The sequence below is a fragment of the Macrotis lagotis genome, chromosome 2, assembly GCF_037893015.1.
Source record: "Macrotis lagotis isolate mMagLag1 chromosome 2, bilby.v1.9.chrom.fasta, whole genome shotgun sequence".
In the NCBI taxonomy this organism is placed as follows: Eukaryota; Metazoa; Chordata; class Mammalia; order Peramelemorphia; family Peramelidae; genus Macrotis; species Macrotis lagotis.
This window is the reverse complement of record NC_133659.1, coordinates 228,428,933-228,448,719: the sequence shown is the minus strand read 5'-3', so window position 1 is coordinate 228,448,719 and position 19,787 is coordinate 228,428,933. Positions and strand designations below refer to the sequence as shown.

The window sequence follows — 19,787 nt, the reverse complement described above, 5'->3', positions numbered from 1 at the left end:
CATCTTCCTGAGTTCAAATCTGAACTCAAACATTTATCACAGAGTGAAAGGGAGATTAGGAATGTCAGGTGCTGCCCCTTTCCCTTTTTTTTTATCTTGGAGTTTTTCCTGATACCTTTGCCTCTGACCCTCATATACAGAACTGAAAAAGACTGAGAAAATTTTTAAGCAATACTAAAAACACAAATAGAGAAATATGCTATGTCAACTTTATTAACTTTAAATGTAAATGGACTAAAAATACAGTAAAATGGAGAATTACATAATATTTAAGAAAATAAAACCTCACAATCTGTTGTATATTAGAAATAAGATATATGGACTTGTTCAATTTTAAGTCAGAAATAAAGGCCCTTATATATACAAAAATAACTGTAACAGTACTTTTTATTATAACAAAGGACTAGAAATCCAATGTTTGGCCTTACGTAAGTGGGAGCAATATCCTAATGCATATCTCATCCAAGTTAAGCTAGCTTTCTCTTGAAAGTTATTAAATTGTCCTTAAGACTTAATTGTCAGGGAAAGCTTGGTGGTACAGGGAATAGAATATTGGCCCTGGAGTCAGGAGGACCTGTGTTCAAATCTGACCTCAGACACTTAATTATTGCCTAGCTGTGTGAACTTGGGCAAGTCACTTAACCCCACTGCCTTGCAAAAACCAAAGGAAAAAAAGACTTAATTGTCTTGGAGGACTGGGGCAATTGATGTGTTTCCCTGATTACCTGAATATAAAAATCCACAAGGAACTCTAGTAGCTTCCTGAAGATCACCATGGGCAACATAGACAATATAATGTCTTTACTAAATATCCTTGGTAAATATCTTTACCATTCTACAGCTAAATAAATCTTTTTTTAACTTTTAGGATTTCCATGAGTATTTCAAACCTAAACCCCCATGAGACTGACTCTAGTAGAGCTGTAAGAAATAGGGGGGCAATTAGATGTAACAGTGGATAGAACTCCAGGTCTGCAATCAGGAACTATTTGTATATCCCTGGGCAAGTCTCTTAAGCCTGTTTGTTTCAGTTTCCTAATCTCTAAAATGAACTGGAGAAGGAAATGTAAAACCTCTCCAGTGTCTCTGTCAAAAAAAAACCCAAATTGGATCACAAAGAGTCAATATTAAGTTGAACTCAGAAAGAGTTCATTCAGTGAATGAACAATAAGAGAAATAAGAAAATAATATATATAGCAGTGTCATAATATAAGTGGAAAGAACAATTTAAAAAATTGAAACTGAAAGATATTAAATTATAATATATAAAGATATATAATATATAAAGATATAAAATTATAATATAAGTTTGATCCCAAAGAAGATATGAAAACATACTTTCCCCTGCTTTTTGTAGAGGTGGAAGACCATGAATATATAAAACACTATGTATAATATCAATCTTTTTAAAAATGCTAATTAATTATACCAAACTAGTTTCTCTTTCTTATTTGTTTCCTTTTATAATCCTTCAAATAAGAGGTATTATTCTGGGAGGAATAGGAAGGAATTCAACTTATTCACTTTGATTCCATAAGACAGGAGCTAAAATAATGGAAGTAAGTTTCAAAGAAGCAATTTTAGACTTAATGCTGTAAAATTTCCTTAATAATTATAGTATCGAGATATAGAATGACTTACCCCATTAGGATGTACATTCTCTCTCTGTGGAGGGAGGCCTTCAAGAAGAAACTGGATGGCATGTTATAATATGAATTCCTTTCATGAATATTTTGTACCAAATGATCAATGAGGTCTTCTCCAATCCTGAAATTCTTTGTTTCTGAAAGACTAATTTTATAGATTAGGCAATGATTGATGGTTTTAAAAATTTGGAAATTAACAGTGCTTCAGTTGTCTTTTATTCCACATGAAGAGCAGCAGAGACATAACTGTATCCAGAAAAATAAGATGGCCAAGTTATATGCTAAAATTAATTTTAAAAATGACTAGATGAATTATTTCTCATTCTTCTGAATATGAGATGTATTCAAAGCAAAAGAATGGCCTCAGCCTATGTGAAGTACTCATGATAAATCTCTTCATAATACCCCTATATCCCCATCCCTACCTCCCTGAAATGAAAATTTTCATTGGACTGATGATGTTGTTATAAAGGAAATATTGGACAGAGAAATATGTTCCCTCTGCACAGACCATATAAAATAACCACTGAGCTGGCCTTACATTAACACTGAATCCCAGCCAATTGGCCAAGCTAATTAGATGAGGTCAATGAACTTTTAAGTAAAGTTACTTTGCCCCTCCCTGTGGCAAGGACTAGGTAAATCCCTATACCCAGGCACAAATCAAGCCCCTATCAACAAAACAATGAATCCCAGCCCTAGCTTGATAGGATTAAGATTTGAGCTATTTCCCTTCATCTGTAGGGCCTTAGTTATCTCATCTTTGCTCTTTTAGCTACACTCCTCATCCACACATCCCTCATTACCTCATCTTTGCTTTCTGAACTATGGATCTCATCTAGCTATCCCTAATTACCTCATCTTTCTGTCCCTTTAAAAACTCACCTCTGCTCAGTTCAGTTGTTCATCTTCCTTTGGGAGGCTAAGCCTGTAAATTTCCAGACAAACTCTCAGGCCTTTATACCCTTCTTTACTGCTTATCTTCTGATGACATGGTCTCCCTTTGGAGAGCCAGACTGCTTTTGGAGAGTGTGATTCTCCCAAATAAATTCTCATGTCTCTATTCTTTATAATGATTCTTTCTTTTTCCTTCTTTATTATTCCTGTTGGTGTTTCTTGCTCCTGCTGTTTCTGTTCATTCTCTCCCTCACTTAGCTTCTGCTTACCACAGAAATATGTAAATAAACTTTTTTTATCCCTAAACTCTTCTCTATCAAGAGTCAATCTTTTAAGTGAATTTTTTCACATTCCCCTTGATCCCCTGAAATCTTTAGCCAGCCACACATTTTCCACCAACTTCATATTGAATTATTAAAGTATTCTAATGAAATTTGGATAGGCTATTCACAGTTTCTGAAGGTTCTCCCAAAGTTCTCTGATGGATTGAGAGATGCTCTACAACTCAGAAATTATGTACACACCAAAGGAAGACAATTTTGGAACCCTGATGGAAGGAATCACATCAAATATTGTTGAACAAAAATCCTGTAATTAAGAATCAAAGTTTTGGGGGTGGAGCCAAGATGGCAACAAGAATGGATCCTTTCTTAGGCACTCTCTCATAAATCTTAGAAACTAAGGACTTTAACTAAATTTTCTAGAGACAGAACCCACAGAGGGACCCGAAAAAGAGCAGAAAGGCTCTGCTCCCCAGGGTTGGAGGGGCGGCCTGCCAGAGGGTTGGCCTGCCAGAGAGAAAGAACTTCAGCCTCCTGGAGGCAGCCTCAGGGCGCTGGGAGCTGCAGCTCACAGCAGCAGAGGAGTTTCCTGAGCTATGCCCCCGGTACAAATTGGGGGAAGGGTGAGGGAACCTCTACCAGAGCAAGCATGTGAAGTCCAGCCCTCAGGGCACATAGTGAGCACCAAGGCCACTGCATTCCACATCTAGGAAACATAAGCAGGCAGAGCCAGTAAGCAGGAGCCCCCAGGGCATGAGCCCATTGAGCTGAGGGAGGGGAGTGAAGAGAGAGACTGCAGAGCTCTGCCCCTGGAACAGGACTCTGGGGCTCTGAACACATTCAGATCCTGATCACAGTCTAGGCCCCCACATAGAACAGCAGGGGCCCCCTCCACCTCAGCCCTGTAGCAGAGAGGGGGTATATATGGTCATTCACAGACCAGGAGGGAGGACAGAGCCTCACACACTGAAACCCTTGTGGGAATGTCCCAAAAGCTCAGGAAGCACCCCCCAAAACAGACTAAGGCTGGGAAAATGAGCAAGCAGAGAAAAAAGAGGAACACCATTGAGAAATACATTATCTATGATCCCAAGATGGATCAATATACTCAGTCTGAAGATGAGGAAACACAAGCTCCTGCATCTAAAGACTCCAAGAAAAACAGAAATTGGGATCAGGCTATGACAGAGCTCAAAAAAGATTTTGAAAATCAAATGAGGGAGTTAGAAGAAAAAGTGGGAAAAGAAATGAGAGAGATGCAGGAAAAACATGAAAATGAAGTCAGCAGCCTAGTCAAGGAAATCCAAAAAATACTGAAGAAAACAGCATACTAAAAATCAGCTTAGGTCAAATGGATAAAACAGTTCAAAAAAGTTATTGAGGAGAAGAAAGCTTTAAAAAGCAAAATTGGCCAGATGGAAAAAGAGATAAGAAAACTCTCTGAGGAAAACAAATCCTTCAGACAAAGAATAGAACTCAGGGAGATTGATGAATTTACAAGATATCAGGACTCATTACTTCAAAACCAAAAAAATGAAAAATTAGAAGAAAATATGAAACATCTAATAGAAAAAACAGCTGATATGGAAAACAGATTTAGGAAAGATAATTTAAAAATTATTGGAATACCTGAAAGTCATGATCAGGAAAAGAGCCTTGACATCATTTTCAAAGAATTACTACAGGAAAATTGCCCTGATATCCTAGAAGCAGAGGGCAAAATAAAAATGGAGAGAATTCACCAATCCCCCCGAGAAAGAGATCCCAAAAAAAACAACCCCTAGGAATATTATAGCCAAGTTCCAGAACTCCCAAGTCAAAGAGAAAATATTACAAGCAGCCAGAAGGATACAGTTCAAATATCGTGGAGCTGCAGTCAGGATCACACAGGACTTAGCAGCAACTACATTAAAAGCTCGTACAGCTTGGAATATGATATACCAGAAGGCAAAAGAGCTTAGAATGCAACCGAGAATCAACTACCCAGCAAAACTGAATGTCCTCTTCCAGGGAAAAAGATGGACTTTCAATGAACCAGGGGAATTTCAAATGTTCCTGTTGGAATGGCCAGAGATGAACAGAAGGTTTGATCTTCAAATACAGGACTCAGGTGAAGCATATAGATTGGAGGAGAAGGGGAAAATATGAGAGACTTAATGATGATGAACTGCATGTACTCCTGCACAGAAAAATGACACTGATAATACTCATATGAACCTTCTCAGTTAATAGAGCAGGTAGAAGGAGCTTTTATAATTGAAGCACAGGAGAAAGCTGAATTTGAAGATAAAATATGGTGTAAAAATGGAGTCAATAGAAAAAAGGGAAATGTAATGGGAGAAAGAAAAAGGAGAGGGGGAATAGGCCAAGATAATTCATATAATAAGATTGTTTTTATTATTATAATGAGCTATTGCAATGATATGGAAGGGGGGGAAGACAAGGGGGAATGAGGGAATCTTCGCTCTCATCAGAGGTGGCTAGGAGAGGAAACAGCATATATACTCAATGGGGTATAGGCATCTGGAGTAAGAAGGAGGGGGGAGCAGGGGGAAGGGGGGGATGTGAGTGATGGAAGAGAGGATGGACCATGGGGGGAGAGTGGTCAGATATAACACATTTTCTTTTTTACTTCTTTCAAGGGTCTGGGATTGGATGGCCTGTCCAGAACCATAGGGCCAGGTGGATGCTGGGCCTAAGGGGTAGTAGGGGGGCTGGGGGCCTCTTGGCCCTAGGACCAGGGATCTGTCTGCTGCGCCACTCAGCTACCCTACAGCAGAGTTAGAGTGAAAGGAGAGAGAGAATATAGTACATGTTAGTGAAGAAATACGAAAGGAGGGAGTTGCAATCAGCAATGGAAATGGTAGAAAAATATAGAAGTAACTTTTGCAATGGACTTATCATAAAGAATGTGATCCACCCGCAACAGAGTTGTTGGTGTTGGAACAAAGACTCAAGCACATTTTTTATTATTATTATTATGTTGGGGTGGGGTGCAGGGCAAATGCGGCTGGGTGGCCTGCCTGGGGCCACATAGCAGGGTGATTGTTGGGTGTCTGAGGCCAGATTTGGACCCTGGTGCTCCTGGCTCAAGGGCCAATGCTCTGTTCACCACCTAGCCACCCCTACTATTACTACTATTTTATTTTATTTTGGGTCTTTTTTTTTTTTTTTTTTTTTTTTTTTTGGTTTTTGCAGGGCAGTGGGTTTGGGGTGGCTTGCATGTCACATGGCTGGGTGATTGTTGGGTGTATGGGGCCAGATATGGGCTCGGGTGCTCCTGGGCTGGTGCTCTGTCCATTGCATCACCTGGCCATACCTACAATTATTACTATTATTTTTTATTTTAATTTTTTTCTCTCCCCTTTACTTTATCACTCAAGCGAGTCTATATTTCTTTGGGGGAGGGGGTATTTTGTTTACTCTTAAACAAGAATATTTTATTAATGTATAAAAAAACATTATTTGTACAAAATGAGAATAAATAAAAAATTAAATATTAAAAAAAAAAGAAAGTGAAAAAAAAGAATCAAAGTTTTTCAAAACTGGGTCCATGAAATACAAAAAAGATTTCTGCTCATTTGCAGGCTGTTTGTAATGGAGGGATAGGATGACAATATAGATAACTTTTCCCCTATCCAAAGAGAAAATTTACCTTTCAGAGTGAAGAATAGATGCTTCTCCACAAAATCTGCAATTTCAGGATCAAAAAAATCTATGCATTACAGCTAACCTGAATTAGGTATGACTTTCTGTTTTTAGCTAGATTTTGCTGACCAGGTTTCATAGAAATAAAACAATGTACAAAGGTAACTTCCTTTATCTATTGAAACTATAGATCTATACTAAACTAACTAGAATAATGTTTCTTGCTGCTATAGTATGCAGCCTAATGGATGAGAAGAGCAAGTACAGATGAGATCTGTATTTGATTTAGTTTGTGCTCAGCAAAAAAGAGGGAATTTGAAAGCATATAGCACTGAGATCTCAATTGTGCTATAAAAATTAAGAATTATTATTATAACATTTCCTTGTCTGAATTGTCTCTCTTGAATGAAGATCTAATCAATCATTCATAAATGAAATACTTAAAAGAAAATTGAGAGTGTAGGTAATGAATGAATGAAGACTCAATTTATATCATGTGCTTACTATTTGCAACGAAAGCACTATGCTGAACAGAAGTCACATTTAAAAAGTAAATCGTACCTGCTCTCAAAAAACTCACATTCTAATGGGGGAGTCTTAAGTCAGATGGAAAGGAGACATGTTCCTTAATATGTGGTGGCAAAAACAGGTGATAATGCCTAATTTTAAATGTCATTTCCAAAATAAGATCATATCAGTCTTTGATGTTGAACTAATTTAAAGTGCCAAAGACTTTGGTGGTGAGAACTTTCTTTTCTGTTGTGATTGCAGCACCAGCAGAAGTAATTACCAGCCTGCATCTCTATAAGGATTGTTTACTGAAATGATGAAGCAGAACTATGACTGATAGTTTGCAGTGCAATACCTCTCCCAAGGGCTTGTAGGCTTGTACACCAGTCAGCTGGTCAGCAGTTACTGTTTTTGATGTTAAAGAAGGAGGGACCTATTTCATTAATGACTGCTCCTTTATGATTGTGGAATCTGAACTAGGAACAAAACAGGTGACCTTTTGGGCATTGTTATTCACAAGGCTCTTGGGTTCAGGGTTTTAAACTATCTTTATTGAAGTGTGAGAAGTGATAGTTGATGCAGTAATGATGGTTTGACTTTCCTGGTTCATGCTGCCTCCTGTTTCCCCCTCAGGTTACCTTGCTCCTTTAGGTAGCTGGCTCCCTTTTTTCTTACAAGGTAGAATGGGATAGCTAGATTTTTAAAAGGGATTTCATGGGCATGTTTTTCTCAAACAAATGGAGAGATATCCTTTTTGTTTTGCATCTGACTAAAAGAGGAAGTTGTTAATTTCAGGAAGACATCTGCAACAATGATTTCTAGCGTTAGTAATTCTTAAAACTGCAACTAAAAATTTTTGTGTTAATATTGTTTTCGAATTTCATTATTTGTTTCACAATTACTACAAAATGTTAATTGATACCTGCATGGAAATAGGGAGGAGTTAAGTTTTTTTGCTGATATAATAAAAATAACTTTAACTGTCAAAAACTTCTTTTCATGCAGATGTTTGCTTATTTTATAAGTAATGTGGTTCTTACACATTTGGCTAAGTTGCAAGAATGGATTATTTTTTTCTTCCCCATCAGAATAAATGAATGTATGTATTAAGCATTTACTGTGTGTCAGACATTGTTTTAAGTACAGGGGATCCAAAGCCATAAAAACAAGTTAGTACTTTCCCTCAAAGAGTCTACAATCTAATAGAGAGCAATTATACAAATTTATGTGTACATTTACAAATATAAGCCCCCCTGCCCCACACACATGCAAAAATGTTTAGTAAGTTATAAATATGGTAAATGAAGCCGTAGGTCATTTATAGTTTATTTTATAGTTTGATTTTTATTATGGTTCACAACTAGAAACAGAAAGGTGGGGATAGGGTGAGCAAAGATTGTAGAGAAGCCAAACTGCAGCTATGGAACTTGAACCCAACATATTTGAATAACTTTCACAAATTAGGAGCCAAGACCCCAAGTTAAATATTCAAGTATTGAGTGGGAGGCAGAGGCTAGAGTGAAATACCATTGCATGAAGCTAGACAGACCTACCACATTTTTGTATGGCATTGTATCACACATTGTATACCATTGTATCACAGTGGTGACCCTGTTTTCTCAGAAGTTCTACTTTAAAAATCCAGTCTTTGAAAGCTTCTAGAAAGCTAAAGAGGCTTCATGTACAACTCCACTAGGGATCAATATGCTTTCTGTTGTTCAAGAACCAGTTTCACAAAGCTTAGAAAGCAGATTGCCAACATCAATTCTCAAAGAATGTTTATTAAGTCAAAGAAAGGTTGCACTCTGTCTCAGTGGGAGGAATAGTCAATCTAATTAAATCACAAATGCTTGAAGAACCAAAAGAGCATATTTATCTCTATGAAATTAAAGTTTCTCCCAAACAGGTCAATAATTTCATGGAAAAAAAATCACAGTTTATTTTTTTTAATGTGGTAATTTTCTGTCCCTACTAAAATATTGTTCTTGCCTTCTATTGAATAAGTGTTATGACTAGTCTTGATTTTACTTTATTATTTAATAAATATCTTTGTTTTGAAATCAAAGTTATCATGAATGACTTTGTGGGTAGGGGGAGCACACCACTGGGGACTAAAGAGCGACAGCAGTAAAGGGTAGTAGCATACCTTTCTCCACATCAGTATCATGGGCTTAAGATATTAAAACTGAATGGTTGCAGGGTGCTGTGACAATGGGCCACAACAATAGGAAACTCTTCCTCCTCACCACTACCAGTAAGTACCTGCTTGCCAGTATTAGTGCAGACCAGTGAATCAGTCAGAGAGAAGGAAGAGAGGAGGTGCAGGAGCTTTATTGGATTCTGTGTCCAGGTTACAAAATTATTATTGAGGTCACATTTAACAGAAAAAGGACAGCTGTTATATATGGTGATATATTGAGATACAACATATCTTAGATTTAAAAGCTATAACAGCAGGGTGGCTAGGTGGCGGAGTGGATAAAGCCTTGGAGTCAGGAGTACCTGGGTTCAAATCCAGTCTCAGACACTTAATAATTACCTAGCTGTGTGGCCTTGGGCAAGCCGCTTAACCCCATTTGCCTTGCAAAAACCTAAAAATAAATAAATAAATAAATAAAAGATATAACAGATCATAAACTTAAACAGTTCAACTCCTGCATTTTACAGTTGAGGAAACTGAGGTCAAGACTGATTAAGTGACTTGTTCAAGCTTATAAAGGGAGTACAAGACAAAGGAAGAATTTAAATGCAGATCCTCTGATACAACTTATGGACATAATGAGTTACACACTGGTACTCCTCAGACACTAATAGGAAAAAAACTTCCAATGGGTTGATTATATTTTATATGGAGGGTTTGTTGTTGTTGTTCAAGACCTGTGATTTCATTCATGTAGGAAATTCCTAATAAGAAAACTCATCCTGTTGTCATAGGTCGTGAACTCCTAACATTATCTATAGACATACCTGAAGCATTGAGAAATTAAAAAAACATACAACCATAGTCGTACAACAATTATTTCAGTCAACAAGGATTTATTAAGTGCTTTCCAGGTGTCAATGACTGTGAGAAGCACTGGTATACAAAAAAAAGGTAAATACAATGCCTGCACCCAAGGAGTTTATATTTTAATTGGGGAAACAATATGCAAACTGCTATGTACAAATAAGATATATATATGTATATATATGTGTGTATGAATATATATGAATATATTGTATTTATATAAACAATATATAAAATCTTATTTGTACATAGCAAATAACTATATCTGTATCCATATCTATCTAGATATCTATCTATCTATCTATCTATCTATCTATCTATATATACAGACACACACATATATCATAAATGAAAAACAATCTTAAAAAATCTTAAAGCAACCAAAACTAAGAGGGACTTGAAAAGTCTTCTTATAGAAGTTGTAATTTTACCTGAGTTCTGAACAATTCCCAGGGAAACCATAAAGGTAGGAGTAAGGAGGGAGAGTATTCCAGACATGGAGGACAATCAGGGAAAATGTATAATCAATAGTTGTACAAGGAACAGCAAGATGGCCAGTGTCACTGGATCATAGAGAATATGGAGGGTAGGAAAATTTAAGAAGCCTACAACAGTCAGAAGTCACTATGTTATGAAAGCTAGGATTTTTTTATCTTGATAGGGGGTCAATGGAGTTACTGAGTAGGGGAATGACAAGTTTTAGGAAGATAACTTTGGTAGCTGAGTGAAGGATGAATTGGGATAGTGAGAAAGAAGGTTCAGTCATCCAAAAGGCTATTGCAATAGCCCAGACATGAGATAATAAAGGTCTGTCCCAAAATGGTGTCAGTGGGGGTCAGCTAGGTAGTGCAGTGGATAAAGCATAGACCCTAGAGTCATAAGGATCTGAGTTCAAATCCAGACCTCAGACATTAATAGTTACCTAGCTGTGTGACCTTGGGCAAGTCACTTAATCCCATTGCCTTGCAAAAAACAAAATGGTGTTAGTGTCAGAGGGAAGAAGGAGATATCTAGAAGAGATCTTGTGAATGTAGAATTGACATTTGGCAACAGACTAGCTAGGAGGAGTTGAGAAAACACTAGGATTGTGAGTCTAGGTGACTGGGAGGATGGTGGTCATCCCTTTATCCACTGTGGAGGGATTTAAATATTTCATGGAGTAAGTACTCATATAGATCTGTACTCATAGATCCATTATAGTAAAGTGCCCCTCAAACAAGACTTCATAGAAAAAGTGAATTCTTCATTATGTTGTGTATGTGGTTGTTCCCCTAGTTTCTAGCTAAATAAATTTTTTATTTATTTTTAAGTTTAACTATGTTAGTAAGTTCCTGGGACTTAACTCATCTCTTGGGCTCAGTGGATAGAGCATCAGCCCTGGAGTCAGGAATACCTGAGTTCAAATCCAGCCTCAGACACTTAATCCCATTTGCCTTGCAAAATCCTAAAATAAACAAACAAACAAGAAAACCTCATCTCTTGATTAATTTGTGTGGCAAGCCTAATGGGTCATAAGAAGGAAGAATAATGAAAGACAAAGATTAACCTTTCTCTGGACAAGAGACACTAAATCATAGAATTTTGAGTTAGGAAGTATTTTATAGAGAATATCATTCAGGGGTCTTTAACCTGGAGTCCACAGAGCTCTTGAAGACAGATTTCAGGGGGTCCATGAACTTGAAAAAAAAAGAACATTTTTTTGATTGCTATTTAGTCATTTCAATTGTGTTTGACTCTTCATGAACTCTTTTGTGATTTTCTTGACAAAGATAATGGTGTGGTTTGCCATTTTCTTCTCTAGCTCATTTTACAGATAAGGAAACTGAGACAAAGGATTAAATTATTTGCACAATTAGTGAGTGTCTGAGGCCAGATTTGGACTCAAGAAAATGAGTTCTTCCTGCCTCTGGAATGGTATCCATTCTGAAACTGAAATTTAGTATTTCCTTTAATTATGTAGTTAACCAAAGTAGTACTACTAATAATATCCTAACATTATCTTCAATTGAAAGTGCAGTTGTTTTCTTATCATTACTGTTGTTGCAGTTACCTCCAAATATCATTTATGTTCATCACTACTTTGGAATCAGTGTTTAGTAAAAAGACCTATTAGATATATTACTATTTTACCTTGTTGTTTTAATATGTTTGATGAACATTTCAATATAATTAGTTGACCTTGTAATCTTATGCATTTTAATTTAAGGATCGAAGAAGATAATGTCTGAAATGTGCTTAACATGTTACCTGATACATAGTGGTGCTATATAAGTACAAGTATAATGATGTATTAAAAAAAACACTATTCTAAAGACTTTAAGCTTCACTTATGACCAAAGAATTGTATCACATAAAAAAAGGTTAAGAATTCCTGATCTACATAAAAAAGGTTAAAAGACTCACATGTACAAAAATATTCATAGCAGTTCTTTTTAGAAGTGGCAAAGAGGGGCGGCTAGGTGATGCAGTGGATAAAGCACCAGCCCTGGAGTCAGGAGTACCTGGGTTCAAATCCGGTCTCAGACACTTAATAATTACCTAGCTGTGTAGCCTTGGGCAAGCCACTTAACCCCATTTGCCTTGCAAAAACCTAAACAAAAAAAGTGGCAAAGAATTGGAAATTGGGGAATGACTGAACAAGTTATGGTATAGGAATGTGTTGAAGTGCTATTGTTCTAAACAAAATCACAAGCAGCCTGACTTTAGAAAAGCATGGAAGACTTGCATGAACTGATGCTTAAGTGAAGTAAGCCAGACAAGAACATTGTACCCACTAACTACTTTTAGAAGTTCAGACATCAAGGATAATTCTGAGAGACCTATTAAGAAAAATGCAATTCATTTTCATAGGAAAACACTTTGGATCCTCAATGTACAGCAAAGCATACTATGTTCACTGTCAAAAACTTGTTTTAAGCTTTTACTTTCTTTCTCATCTTTTCCCCCCTTAGTTCTAATTCTTCTTTCACAACATGACTAAAATGGAATTAGGTTAAACACAATTATATATGTACAACCTATATCAGATTGTTTGTTGTTGATGCTGGGGAAAAGTAGCCAGCTAAAGGTTAGGATAGAACATGCAAGAATTCATGCAAAAGACTGACTCTGACCCAGAAGAAATTTTAAGGACAGGAAGGTTTATTTAAGTATCACTGTAGTTAGCAGAAGCTAAGGGAAAGAAAGAGTAAAGGCAGTTGAAATCCAGTGGTAGAGCAGCAAAAGGCATCTTTTGGACAAAATAAGTCACCATGAGAGGATGAGCAATAAGGAAAGGGGATTGGAAAGGAGAGTGGTAGAAAATGAAACCCAAAAACTTGCAAAAGGATAAATGTTGACAACTATCATTGTATGTAATTGGGGGGATGTTTGGAATTATTAAAAAAAATTTTAAAAAGAAAAAAAGAATTCCTGATTAAGTAGAATAATCTTATTTTATAGCCACAGACATCAGTGACCCCTCCAGAGATTAAGTGATTAGTTCAAGGTCTCATAGTTAATAGCTACTGGAGTTGAGATTCAAAAACCATGATCTTTAACTTCCAAAATCCAGTATTTATTCACTTCTGAAATTCCATATAACACTCAAATTATTTAGTTACACAAATTCAGTAAAACAGCCCCAGGAATTCATTGTTTCAACCAATCAAACTAGTTTCAGTTAAAATAGTTTAGGTCAAGGATTTGAGTTCTTGTTCCAGATAGAAGTCACTGAAACCTTGTAGCCAGAACCTTAAAGGCTCCAGAAGGGCAGAGAGCTGACTATGAAAAGAGATTTTTTTTTCTGTTTTACCAAGGAATTAAGGAGCTAGGCCTGCAATGAAATATATGTGTATGGAAAGGGTGGAGCTCCTGGTGACTAATTGTTCTGTAAGGGAGGGAGGAAATGCAGCTCTTACAATTGGAGGCTAGAGGATCTGATCAACAGAGCTTCTTAAATTCCTGACAACTGGGATGTTTATTTGTTGTTATTTTATTATGCTTTCCCACCCCCTTCTTTCCATCTCAGCCTCCACTTTTGGTTTTTAACTCCTTGCCCGACTTCTTTGACTGAAAGGGATGTTTATATTCAACCAGCCTCAAAAGGAAGTTAACAGCTTCCTGGCTGAGGGCCCCATAGCTCGTTTCCTTGGCAACCAGAGGTAGGAAGAAAAAAAAGAACCTGTAAGATGGAAAATGTCAAGAGAGGGAGAAAGGAAAGAGAAGGAAGCAAGCACAAGGAGAGGGAGAGCCCTTACCTGGCTTTTATATCATTGTTTTACAGGTAATTTGGAGCATTTCAGTACTCCTAGCAATTTTTCCTCAAACTGCTTGCCCAAAACAAGAGCTGAGAGTCTGAATGACCGTGGAGCAGGAGCAGGAGGTGGGAGAAAGAGAGAGAGAGAGAGAGAGAGAGAGAGAGAGAGAGAGTTAGAAAAACAGAGACAGAGGCAGAGGGACACAGAGAGAGAGGAGGAAGGGAGGGTGGATAAACATAATGTGTGTATATATATATATATATATATATATATATATATATATATATATATCTCCAAACAATCCTAACTGAAGGATCAACACCTGCTGTCTTCAACTTCGAATTGATTCTGTCCCCTTGTATTTTACCAGGTGATCAATGTCTCTGCTGAAAAGAGAAACTGCCCTTTACAATGGTAGGCAAAGAGACTTGTACACAATGTTAATATTAATCAAAAGAAAGCCCTTTCAAAAGATCTTGGAGATGAAAGGGGAGAGGATAAGAGAGGAACAGAGACAAAGGGAGGAGGTTTGGTGAAGCTGAAAATATCTCTCTACCAGAAAAGCAATCAGATCACAGGACTAGATTCCAATGAAGTGTAGACATGTGCTCCTGAGAGAAGAGAAATTTTTTTTGAGTGTATAAGCCTCTGCGAGCACGTTTGTGTGTGTGTGTGTGTGTGTGTGTGTGTCAGAGAGAGAGAGAGGGAGAGAGAGAGAGAGAGAGAGAGAGACATGTAAGTCTGTTCCTGTTTAAACTGTTCTCCAGGAAGCTAATCCTCAGTATACCTGGGGAAATTCCAGACCCCAGGCTAAGGAGGAACAGGAGGACTCCCCTGTTGTTGCCTAAGGTTTCTCTGAGCACCAACAATGTGATAGAATTCTACATTGGTACTTTTTTAAAAAAAAAAAAACACTTTAGAAGCAAAGCGGGAAGAAGGGCAGGGAGTCCTAGAAAGGAGAAAAGGAGGCAAAATTATGTTCTATAGCTACTTGTCCCAAGCCCTGAGGTCATTATAAACATACCTGGGTCTTTAAGGCAAATCAGGGTCATCTCCTGCTCTCTAGTTTCCAGGAAAAACCAAACAAAATATAGCTCCCTAATACCACAGAAAAAAATATACCTTAAAAAAAGTAAACCAGAAGATCTGCTTTTATTACTTGGTTTAAAAGGAAATTTCACAGTCCAGTTCAGTTTTCACTGCACTGGCCCCTCCTCCCTCCTTCCTCCTCCTTCACCAAGGGCAGTCTCATGATTTCTCTTTCCTTGAGAACTTCCTATATGCCTCTACCCACTTAGATCAGATCTAGGGATATCACTGTACCAAGGACCTAGGTAAAGCAATTTTTACCTAATAGGTTACACAAAGCCCTGGACCACATGGGTAAGGATCAATCCCAAGGGATCAGGTAACTAGCACTGCCCCTTCCCAATCAGAAAAGTACCAATGGTGCAGGTTACATTTTGGGCCCCTCCCTGTGTTACTATGGAAAAGATAATGAAGACTGAACCTGGAATTGGAAGATATAGATTCAATTCTTGGCTCTGCTTCTTAATCCTGAATGACCTTGTGTTAACTAATTTAATAGTGGTTCAAAGACCTGCAGAGTTCTTATCCAATCTCTCTGCTCCCCCAAGCTGTGACTATGATCAGGAAAGTAGTTATTATGGGGCCATGACTAAACCACAAGTTCTGCTCCCTTCATTTAAAGACCATATGGACTTTCCTGCCATGCTGGAACAGACTGAAATTATGAATTTTTCATTTTGATTGACAATTATTAGCCTCTGGAAGTTATGGAACAGCAATTACATCTCATACAATAAAGTGAGAAATAAAAAAATCATTATTTCAGAAATATGAATTTCTGACAGTTGGCTAAGGAAGAAATCTTTTTTCCCCACTTCTGTTTTATTATTCTGCATTTGGATCTTGCCAATAGCTTCACTTTGGGAGTTAAAATGGACCAATGTTCAATTATCCATAAGTGTATTATCTTGTAATTATTGGTACAGACTTGTCTGTACCACTGAGAAGTTAAATGAATTGCCCATGATCACATAGCTGGTATGTAACAATCCAATTCAACATATACTTACTAAGTGCTGGCTATGTGCCAATTAGATGACCATGATAATACAAAAATGAAAACAAGTTGCAATCTTCCCTACCTTTTGTTTATTTTGCATTAATTCCATATATATTTGTTCATGTATGTGCTTTCTTATAAACTTCTTCAGAAGAAGTTCTTTTCATTTTTATTTTTGTATGCAAGCACATGTTTTGTGCAAAGTAGCACTTGAGAAAATGCTTGTTAATTGACTAATAATGCTAGTTTTTAGACTCAGATATATACACACACACATATATATATATCGTGTGCATGCATGTGATATAGGTATGAATATATAAATATGTGTATATACATATATAATCATATTAAGAAAGACCCTTCTATATAGAAGCTTTATATATAGCATTTAAAAATTTTTTTATTTTACTAATATTTAAAATAAATCTACCAAAATCAGAAATAAATGAATTCCAATATAAAGTGTTAGATTTAAAAGCATAAATCACCTAGAAAGAACTCCATTTGATAAGAACTGCTGGAAAAACTGGATAGCAGACTGGCAGGAATTAGCCAGAAATAAACATACTGTACCATAATTCACAATAAATTTGAAATGGATATGTAATCTGAATATTAAGAGAACACCATTAAAAAAACTAGAAGAGAAGCAGATTGTGTATACCTTTCATAGCTAAGGGTAGGAGATGCATTTATAACCAAACAGAGATTAGAGACCATTATAAAAAATGAAATGGGTAGTTTTGATTAAATGAAACTGAAAAACTTTTGTACAAAAAAAAATTAATACACCTAGGATCAGAAGAGAAGCAATCTACTATGAAAAAATTGTAGTGATTATTTTTTTATTAGGATTTGGTATTTAAGATATAACAGAAATATTTAAGATCAAATATAGTAGAAAGTAAAGGATATGTTGAAAAAGTTCTCAAATGAATACTGAGAAGCGTGAAAAGAATACATGAATTGATACAAAGTGAGATCAGCAGAGGCAGGAAAACAACATACAAAATGAGTGCAACGATGTAAATGGATTGTTTGACAACCTATAAAATAATTGAAACTGTTAGAGCAGTATCAAAAACAACTATAATCCACAAACAAGAGATCTGAGAAAACACTCCCTGCTACCACAACTTTTTCCAGAAGTGAGGAGGCATTGCTCATAATGTAAGAGGTTTTTTAGGTATTAAGAAGCTTTACTGATTTTTTAAGCTTCCCTTTTTTTTTTTTTTAGGTTTTTTTTTTTTGCAAGGCAAATAGGGTTAAGTGGCTTGCCCAAGGCCACACGGCTAGGTAATTATTAAGTGTCTGAGACTGGATTTGAACCCAGCTACTCCTGACTCCAAGGCCCTTGCTTTATCCACTGTGCCACCTAGCCACCCACTGTGCCACCTAGCCACCCTGAGCTTCCCTTTTTTAAAAATACTTTGTTTTTAGTTATATATGTATAATCTATATCAGATTATTCACTGTCAAAGAGAGAGGAAGGACGGAAGGAAGGAAGGAAGGAAGGAAGGAAGGAAGGAAGGAAGGAAGGAAGGAAGGAAGGAAGGAAGGAAGGGAAAAATATAAAACTCAAAACCTTACCAAAAAATAAATGTTGAAACTATCTTTGCATGTACTTGGAAAAATAAATAAATTTATTTTTAAAATGCTTTGTTATGAGTAATTGGTCTCAGGGAAGGGGAAGGAGAAAGAATATAGGAGTAAGGGTGGGGTTCTAAGTTATATAAAAACAAAAAATATCAACAAAATATACTAGCATTTATGACTGCAGGAGGCCAGGGGATCAGATCAAAGTTCTGGATGCAGCACTTATGGATGAAGCAAAGCATGGCTGTACCAAAGCATTGGATACAGATAAGAGCACAGAACAGGTGTGCAGTGATCATGCCTTTCCCAGGAGAATATCATCTTGGATGTACTGAAAACTTAGATTCCCAGAACTAGTTCTGAAAACAGTAGCAGAAAGAAGTCTGAAACTTGGCACAGTGACTCTCCATCCCCAGGTAAGTAGAGCCCAATTTTAACACAAAGCTCAAAGTGAGTAAATGGGCTGGGGAAATTGGCAACAACAAAAGAGATACTTCATCATAAAAAGTTACTACAGAGGCAGAGAAGACCCAGGCATTGACTTAAAAGAAGACATCTGTGAAAAAACTAGAAGCAAAACCTCAAGGGAAAGTGTTAGTTGTATCCAAGACCAGCAAGAATTCCTGGAAGAGTTAAAGAGATGAGGAAAATTTAGGAAAAGAAATTAGAAAGATATACAAAAATTATGAAAAGAGAATTAAAAGTTTGATTAAAAAAAGAGGTACATAAAATGCTGAAGAAAATATCACCTAAAAAATAGAACTGCCCTAATGAAAAAAAGAGGCAAAAAATTCATTGAATAAAATAACTCATTTAGGAGCAGAATAGGCCAAATAAAGTAAATAATTCCTTAAAAGTTAGAATGTGGTAAGGAGAAGTTTATGAGTACATAAAACTTCAAGAATAGCAAAATCAAAAGAGAAAAAACAAAAAATGTAGAAGAAAATATGAGATATCTTAATAGAAACCTAACATAGAAAATAGACAGGAGTGATAATTTTAATATTATTTGAACTATCTGAAAGCCAAGATCCAAAAAAAAAACCTAGATAGGATATTTTTAAAATTATAAAGGAAGACTGTCTAGATATCTTAGATCCAGAGGAAAAAATTGAAAGAATCCCTTGATCATCTCCTGAAAGAAATTCCAAAGTTAAACCTCCCAGGAATATTAAAGTCAAATTCCAGCATTCCAAGGTCCAGGAAAAATATTGCAAGCAGTCAGAAAGAAACAATTCAAGTATTATGGAGTCACAGACAGGATCTTACAAGATTTAGCAGCTTCCTCCTTAAAGGAACAGAGGAATTGGAATATGATATTCTAAAAGACAAAAAGAACTAGGATTACAACGAAAAATAGCTTACCCAGCAAAATAGAGTATAATCTTTCAGGGGAAAATGAATATCTAATAAAATAGAGTACTTTTAAGCATTCCTGATAAAAAAAATAAAACAGACCTGAATAGAAAATCTGAAATTTAAACAGATTTGAGAGAAGCATAAAAAAAAAAGGTAAATATGAAAGAATAATGCTAAAGGACTCAAAAGAGATAAACTTTTATATTCTTATTTGGGAAGTGTTATTTGTTGCTTCTAAGAACTTTATCATTACTAAGACAGTGAGAAGACCCAGAGAGAGGGCACAGATGTGAATTGCTTATGTTGATATATCTCAAAAAAAAATGTAGGTGTGAGAAAAAAGGGATATACTGGAAGAAGGGGTAAAGCGAGAAATAGAAAGGGACAAATATTCTCATATAAAGGAAATGTTCAAGGAAGAGCTTTTATAGTAGAGAGGAAAATGGGGGGACAAGGTTAAGAAAGACTTGAACCTCAATTTCATCAGAATCCTTCAAAGAGGAAGAATGTGGG

General features: G+C 36.4%; 1 long non-coding RNA gene across 2 annotated transcripts in view; it reads right to left on the bottom strand.

Moving 5' to 3' along the window:
- LOC141514333 (uncharacterized) overlaps nucleotides 1–15,376 on the bottom strand; it is a 45,685-nt gene extending 30,309 nt beyond the window's left edge. For both annotated transcript variants that reach the window (XR_012476003.1, XR_012476002.1), the window contains exons 1-2: nucleotides 15,252–15,376; nucleotides 1,642–1,791 (exon numbers count right to left, since the gene is read on the bottom strand). This is a non-coding gene — a long non-coding RNA (uncharacterized LOC141514333). The remainder of the gene's footprint in view (nucleotides 1–1,641; nucleotides 1,792–15,251) is intronic.
- Nucleotides 15,377–19,787: the final 4,411 nt, after the last annotated feature.